Here is a 7,590-nt window from a genome sequence, read left to right as displayed (position 1 = left end):
TGGATACTATGAGTTTTGTCCACATTTTTCTGGGATTTAGCCATGACAAAGCACACAATTATTCTGTCCTTTCCAAGACTCCTATAGGATTCCTAGAGCACTCATGGTCTATAAGACTCATTTTGGTACTTAGTCCTCTACTGCTTTATGATGCTCTCTCATAATAATACAATGGTTCATATGCAAATGGGCCTGGTTACACTAATGATAATCATAGCTTAAATATATACTTGTTTAAGTCAATCATAATCTTTCAACATGAGTACTTCTTTCTGGTTAAAAAAAAAATGTGCTTGAGGTAAACTGTGGACAGAGTAGTAGGTTTAAGAGTGATTCTAATCCTGACTCTGACATTTATAGATGTGTAACCTTGGACAAGTTACTTAAATTTTAATTTTCTCATTTGTAAATAGGGATAATAATAGTACTTTGATGATAATGTAGTTGTAGGGTTAGTACAGTACCCAGCATTTAATATACATTCAATAAATGCTAGCTATTACTATTATTAAAATTAATCTTCAAAATACACTGATTAGTTTGGNTAGCCAACATTTTAAATAAGCTATCATACAACTAATAATATAAACCCAAACTGCTATTTACAATGAAATCTCAATCATTTCCAACTCTAGAAGAACAAGTCTTTCTGGATAGAAGATTTTTCATGATAACTTTGCTAAAACTTCAGCTATTTGGATAGAAATTAGTCTACAATCTATGATTTAACTGAGCGTTTACTGAATATGTAGTAGATTGTACAGTAAATGTCCCCAGTCCACCAGGGTTTTAAGTTAAAAAAATACACCCATTTAGCCCATGCCCCCACTTCCCCTCTAGCAACTGCCAATTTGTTTTCTATATTTAAGAGTTTCTTATGGTTTCCCTCCCTCTCTGTTTTTATTTTATTTTTCTTTCCCTTCCCCTATGTTTATCTGTGTTTTTCCTNGTATTTATCCAAAGGATACAAAAATGCTGATTCAAAGGGGCACATGCACCCCAATGTTTATAGCATCACCATCAACAATAGCCAAATTATGGGAAAAGCCCAAATGTCCACTGACTGATGAATGGATAAAAAAGATATGATATATATATATATATATATATATCACATATATATATATCTCACATATATATATAATGGAATATTACTTGGTGAGCAAAAAGAATGAAATCTTGCTATTTGCAACCACTTGGGTGGAACTAGAATGTATTATGCTAAGTGAAATCAGTCAGTCAGAGAAAGATAAATAGCATATGATTTCACTCATTTGTGAAATATAAGAAACAAAACTGATGGGGGCACCTAGGTGGTTCTATTGGTTAAGTGACCAACTTTAGCTAGGTCATGATCTCATGGTTCACGGGTTTGAGCCCCGCATTGGGCTCTCTGCTGTCAGCACAGAGCTGGCATCAGATCCTGTCTCCCTCTCTCTACTCCTTCCCCTCTTCACTCTCTCACTTTTTCTCAAAACTAAACGTTAAAAAAAAAGAAAAAGAAACAAAATAGATAACAGATGAACTAGGGGAAGGGAAGGAAAAATAAGATAAAAACATAGAGGGAGGCAAACCATAAAAGACTGTTAAATACAGAGAAGAAACAGAGGGCTGTTGGAGGGGTACTGGGTGGGGAGATGGGCCAAATGAGTGATGGACATTAAGGATGGCACTTGTAGGGATAAGCACTGGGTACTATATGTAAGTGATGAATTGCTAAATTCTATTCCTGAAACCAATATTACACTATATATTAACCAACTTGGATTTAAATAAAAAATAAATAAAATTAAATTTTGAAAATTGCAATTTTATTACAGAGCAATACATGCTTTGTTACAGAGAAGTATATAGTTCTCTGAGAGCAAGAGAAAAACATCTAATATAGAGTAGGAGTGAACAAAATGTCTTGGAGGAGGTACTACCTCTGAGTCCTGAGTGGTGAATGGGAAGGCAAAAAGGAATCCCAGGCATAAAGAGCATTGTGNTACCTTAGAATAAGTGGTAGGAGGTGGGAGCAATGGCAAAAAATGAGGCAGGACACATTTCATAAGGACCAGATATCATGATAAGGAATTTAGGCTTTAACCTGCAGCAGGGGGATCCTCTGAAGGTTTTCCCTTTGCAAATTTTTTTAAAATTTTAAAATGTTTTTATTTATTTCTGAGAGAGAGACAGCGTGAGCAGTGGAAGGTCAGAGAGAGAGGGAGATACACAATCTGAAGCAGGTTCCCAGGATCTGAGCTAGCTGTCAGCACAGAGCCCGACGCGGGGCTCGAACCCACGAACTGGGAGATCATGACCTGAGCCGAAGGTGGACGCTTAACCAATTGAGCCTCCCAGTCACCCCTCCCTTTGCAAATTTTGGTACCTTATGAAAATCTGAGCTATAATTTATATACAGCAAACTGCACACATTTTAAGCATACAGTTTGAGAAGTTTTGAAAAATACACACATCTTTGTATCCACCACTAAAATCAAGGTATAGTACATTTCCATCACCCCAGAAATTTCTCTTGTGCCCCTTCTAGTTATTCTTCAGGTTGATCCCCTAGTCCAGGAAACCACTAATTTCATTTCTGTCACCATAGCTTAGTTTTTCTTATTCCAGAATGTCACATATGTTGAATCATATAATATGACCGAATGATTTGTGTATTGTTTCTTCTTTTCAACATGTCTTTAAGACTCATCCATGTTGTTCTGGGTATCGGTAGTTCTTTCCTACTGATAATATTTTATTACATGGATATACCACAATTTTTAATGTATTCACCTATTGATGGACATTTAGGTTAATTCCAGTTTGGGGCTATCAGAAATAAAGCTAATGTAAAATTTCATGTATGAGTCTTTCTGGGGACACATGTTTTCATTTTTCTTGGGTAAACATCACAGGGTAGAACTTCTGAGTTATATGGTATGTATTTGTTATGAGGAACTGCTAAACTGTTTTCCAGAATGACTGTACCATTCTATACTCCCACCAGCAATCTATGAGAGTTCAAGTGTTGTGCATCCTTAGCATACTTGATATTGTCAATATTTAAAATTTTAACCATTCTTGTAGATGCAAAGTAGTGTTTCATTGTGGTTGGTTTTTGAATTCTTAAACTTTCTTAAATGTTTCTTTTTCTTTTACCTTGCAAGCAATTATCAGATTTCACTTCACTTACCTATAATGTCCTTTCCATTCCCTTTAAGTTTACTACTTATAATATGCTATAGGCTTGACATTTTGCTAAAACTAATCAGAATCATGTACAAACAGAATAAACAGGTAATCAGTGCATTTTTTCAAATGTTTTATCTATTTTTGAGAGAGAGAGAGAGAGCGAGCACAGGGGAGAGGCAGAGAGAGAGAGAAAGAAAGAGAGAGAGAGAGAGAGAGCGAGAAAGCAGAGGATCCAAAGTGGGCTCTGTGCTGACGGAAGTGAGCCCAGTGGGGGCTTGAACTCACAAACTGTGAGATCATGACCTAAGCTGAAGTTGGTTGCTCAAATGACTGAGGCACCCAGGTACCCTGGTAATCAGTGCATTTTTGAATGGCTTTCCCAATAGTTGAGATGCATATCCCCCAGCAGTTTAGAGGCCATCTGCTTATGGCTTGATTTCTGGCTGTGGTTTGAATAGGTGAATTTGTCCAGTTAACTGAGTTTTACACAGGTATGTTATTACACTATAATGCTATTTCTAGGGGAAAGGAAGTTTGAAGTCCAAATGGAGACTGTCCTTGCCATCACCAACTACAATTCAAGAAATTTTTTCATATTCCATGTTCCTTCATGGTCTCAATTTCTATGGGTGCTCTGGTAGGGCCTTTAGCACCTTCTTGTGTCCTGGTGGCAATAGTATAAGATGTTCATATATTAATTGTTACAAAGGGTCTGATGGGAGTTTGTGAGAACTCAAGCTCCCAGAAGAGGAGGGCTCAGGGTAGCAGAAACAATCTACCTCACATGGGTAGTAGGAGTAGCTATAAGTCCATTGAGAGAGGCTATTGAGGAGTATGGAACATTCATAAATCAAATGTTTATTAGAAGGGAACTGCCTGTATGTGACAATTGTGATGTCAATCAAAAACAGATCAAAACACAGAAAACACTGCAAACTGAAAGAGGATCTCTATTCACAATGCCCTTATTTGAGTCTCAATTAGAGGTAAGATGGGAAACTATCCTCTGTTTAGTATAATGGCAAAGACAAAAATCAGTGGCTGCTAATACAAACAATCTAGAATTCTAGCTTGAGTTTTGCATTCATTAGCATGGCCTTCAGAGGCAAGTTGCAGAATATGAACAAAACTAGCTTTCTCTCTTTGAATATTGCTTTCCTATTGCACAAGGGAGGAGGCATCAGGAATGTTGGCCACCGTCAGACATTTTGCTCAAGGGAAAAAAAATCTAATTCTTTACACTTTGTTAACTGATTACACCCTTGTTTCCTATGGTAAAATTACATGGTAAACAGCACCTGCATATTATAGGGATCTCAGCTGGAAACAATTCGTTAACAGTAANTGGTTAAGCGTCCGACTTCGGCTCAGGTCATGATCTCACGGTCCATGGGTTAGAGCCCCACATCAGGCTCTGCGCTGACAGCTCAGAGCCTGGAGCTTGTTTCGGATTCTGCATCTCCCTCTCTCTCTCTGTCTCTCCCCTGTTCATGTTCTGTCTGTCTCTCTCTCAAAAATAAATAAACATTAAAAAAAAAAAAAGAATAAGAGAGTTGATAGGACAGTGGCTCTCAAAACTTTGGTGTGCATCAGAATCAGTAGGCATGAGTGTTAAAATGTAGGATCCTGGGCCTTTCCCTCCCCAAATTTAGATAGAGGAGGCTAAGGTGAGACCCTAGAGTCTGATTTTTCAAGTTGTTCACTATGGGATTTTGATGCAGGAGGTCCCTGGACCACATTTAGAGAAACTGCTGTATTCTTAATTCCTTGACTGGTCTGTTATCTGGAGACTGAAAAGGCTGTCTTGTTTTGCCACTGGTTAAATAGCACTCTCACATAGATCATGGTTTTCACATTTTACTCCGTCTTTCCTGGAGTTAAATCTGTTTACAGAAACTGGTACTTCATCTCTCTTAAGAAGAGGTAGGTAGCTACCAGGCTTTTTAAAATCGGCAAATCACTGATTTAAGAGAAAAAAAAAGATTTATCTTTCTGGGTGTCTGGGTGGCTCAGTCGGTTAAGTGTCTAACTTTGGCTCAGGTCATGATCTTACAGTTCGTGAGTTCGAGCCCTGCATCAGGCTCTGTGCTGACAGCTAGGAGCCTGGAGACTGCTTCAGATTCTGTGTCTCCTTCTCTGCATCTCCTCCACTCATGCTCTGTCTCTCAAAAATAAATGTTTAAAAAAATTTTTAAATATTTATCTTTCACTGTTCTTGAATCAATCTATTTTTCTTATTGCAATCACTGCATTCACTACCATCACCCAACATCAATCACCAGGGATCTCCACATAAGTAAAATAAAACCATTTATACCATGAGATATTTAACAAAATCTCCAGGTGATTCTACCATAGCAAGTTGTGAGCATCCCAGTACCCATGAGTGAAGTAGGATTGCCTAAACTGGCTTGATGAGTATGTCATGGGTATAAAATGAATACAGAAGCTGGCACTGAAGACACTTTTAATCTTATAAGAACCCCTAACTCAGCATGCTTTGATTTTCAACAAAAGGTCTGGAGAGGGTCACTCAGGATGGTGTTGTTTGCTGAACAAACATGGAGTACTTACCATATGGAGGGCAATGAACTAGATACTATCTTTCACATACATAGACAAACAACACACAAATAATCCCAACTCGCTTTGTAGCACAATGATAGCTCTACATAACAGGATGTAGTGAGGTTTTAAAAGCAGTGTGACAAGAAGGGAAGCACAGTATGTTCTGGTTGCTGAACAGAGTGTGCCAGCTCCTGAGAGCAAGCAAACAAGAACACTCAACATTGATCACAGCACTTAAAGGGGAGCTGCCCCCAGCGGGGTAGGGATAGAGATGGCAGCAATCAGCCCAGATGCCAAGGAAAATTAGCACCTTGGACATCTCTGGTGTGAGAGCTAGGGATTGCCATCCCTTGTAAATATGTCTGAGGATGACTGAAATTATGCAGTAAATCTAAACATGAAAGTGAAACATAACCAACATTTTTCACATGAGCAAAAAGCAGTCACTGAATTCTGCTTCATAAGTACTTTGACTTAAAAATCACCATCCAACAATACAAGTGACTGCAAACTAGAAAGAAAAAAAAATAACAGTATCTTTGTTTGAGGAGATTACCACAGTGTGGTATCAGCAAGAAATTATACTGTAAATCAGTTCAGTCTCTGGCTTTTCTTACCTCCCAGTTTTAGGATCTCTGGATCACCTAACACTTGTCAAATAAAGTCTTATATATCTTTAATATTAAATTTCTTCTCTCCATTGGTAGTAAGCTCCTTAAAGGTAGCTATATTTGTAGGTTCAGAACCTGTGTGAACTTGTCCTCTGGACAAGGTGAAGTCTGTTTAAGATGCACATCAAGGGAAACACTACTAATGCAAAGAGGGAAAATGGATTCCTTCTCTAATCATCTGTTTCTAGGTTCAGCTCTATTCCTAACATCGAGAACAGAGCTGGAATTATAGAGGTTTACTGAATTGATTCTCATCAATGGACAATATAAGTTGTGTCCAGCTTTTGTATGACTTTGAAATCCATAACCACCACAGATGTCACATCAACCTCATTGCATTGTTCTATCATCAGGGTTGGAATCATGCTTAATGTGAAAGGGCCAAGCAAGGATCACCACTACTGAGATTCTGGAAGTCAACTGGTCTGTGAGCACTAAAACAATGTTCATTGCGGACATTTGCAGAGATGCAATGACAGAAGGATACCCAAGCATCTTTCATATGGTGACCTTTATGGCATAACCATAAGCAAGGGTGACATAGGAAATACTCTAAAGGATGCAGTAAAGCATAGCTTCAAATAACATGACATAGTTGTGAGATACTTGGGAATACAGCAACAGGGACAAGTTTGGAATGTAACAATATGGAATTTGGAAACTTTCTGAAGAAAGCCTTTTTAGCTGACCACAGTTGAACACAGAAATACCAATGGTGACAGACTCTACAAGTAGCAGCTGCAGTCACAAGTCACAAAGCAGTTTGTATGTATGTAATATAGAAAGGGCTTTTGGTTAAAGATTTAGTTTTTTCTCCCTACAACTGTGGGTATAATCAATAGTGACATCTTTGAATAAGAAGAAGGGGAGCAAAATATACTAGATGTCATTGGTTTCCCTTGGGAGTCTCTGCTTAATTTGTAATTCCCTATACTTCTAACGTTTAAGACATTTTGACATGTAAGGGAGAAAAAACTTCTACTTCCACTTGTAAAACCTAGAAGTTACTAAAGATTATAATTTGTGAATAGAATCAGTTTATAAATTAGAATGTACCTATAGAATTTACAGAAGAACCAGGATAAAACCATTCCAGTAATCCTGGGCTCTGGATTCAGAAAACACTGGCTCAAATGCATCCTCTTAATTATGAATTCTTAAGTAGCTTTTGACA

Source organism: Crocuta crocuta, unplaced genomic scaffold (assembly GCF_008692635.1).
Source record: "Crocuta crocuta isolate KB4526 unplaced genomic scaffold, BGI_CrCroc_1.0 scaffold394, whole genome shotgun sequence".
In the NCBI taxonomy this organism is placed as follows: domain Eukaryota; kingdom Metazoa; phylum Chordata; class Mammalia; order Carnivora; family Hyaenidae; genus Crocuta; species Crocuta crocuta.
The sequence above is the reverse complement of the archived record's forward strand: the minus strand, read 5'-3'. Positions refer to the sequence as shown.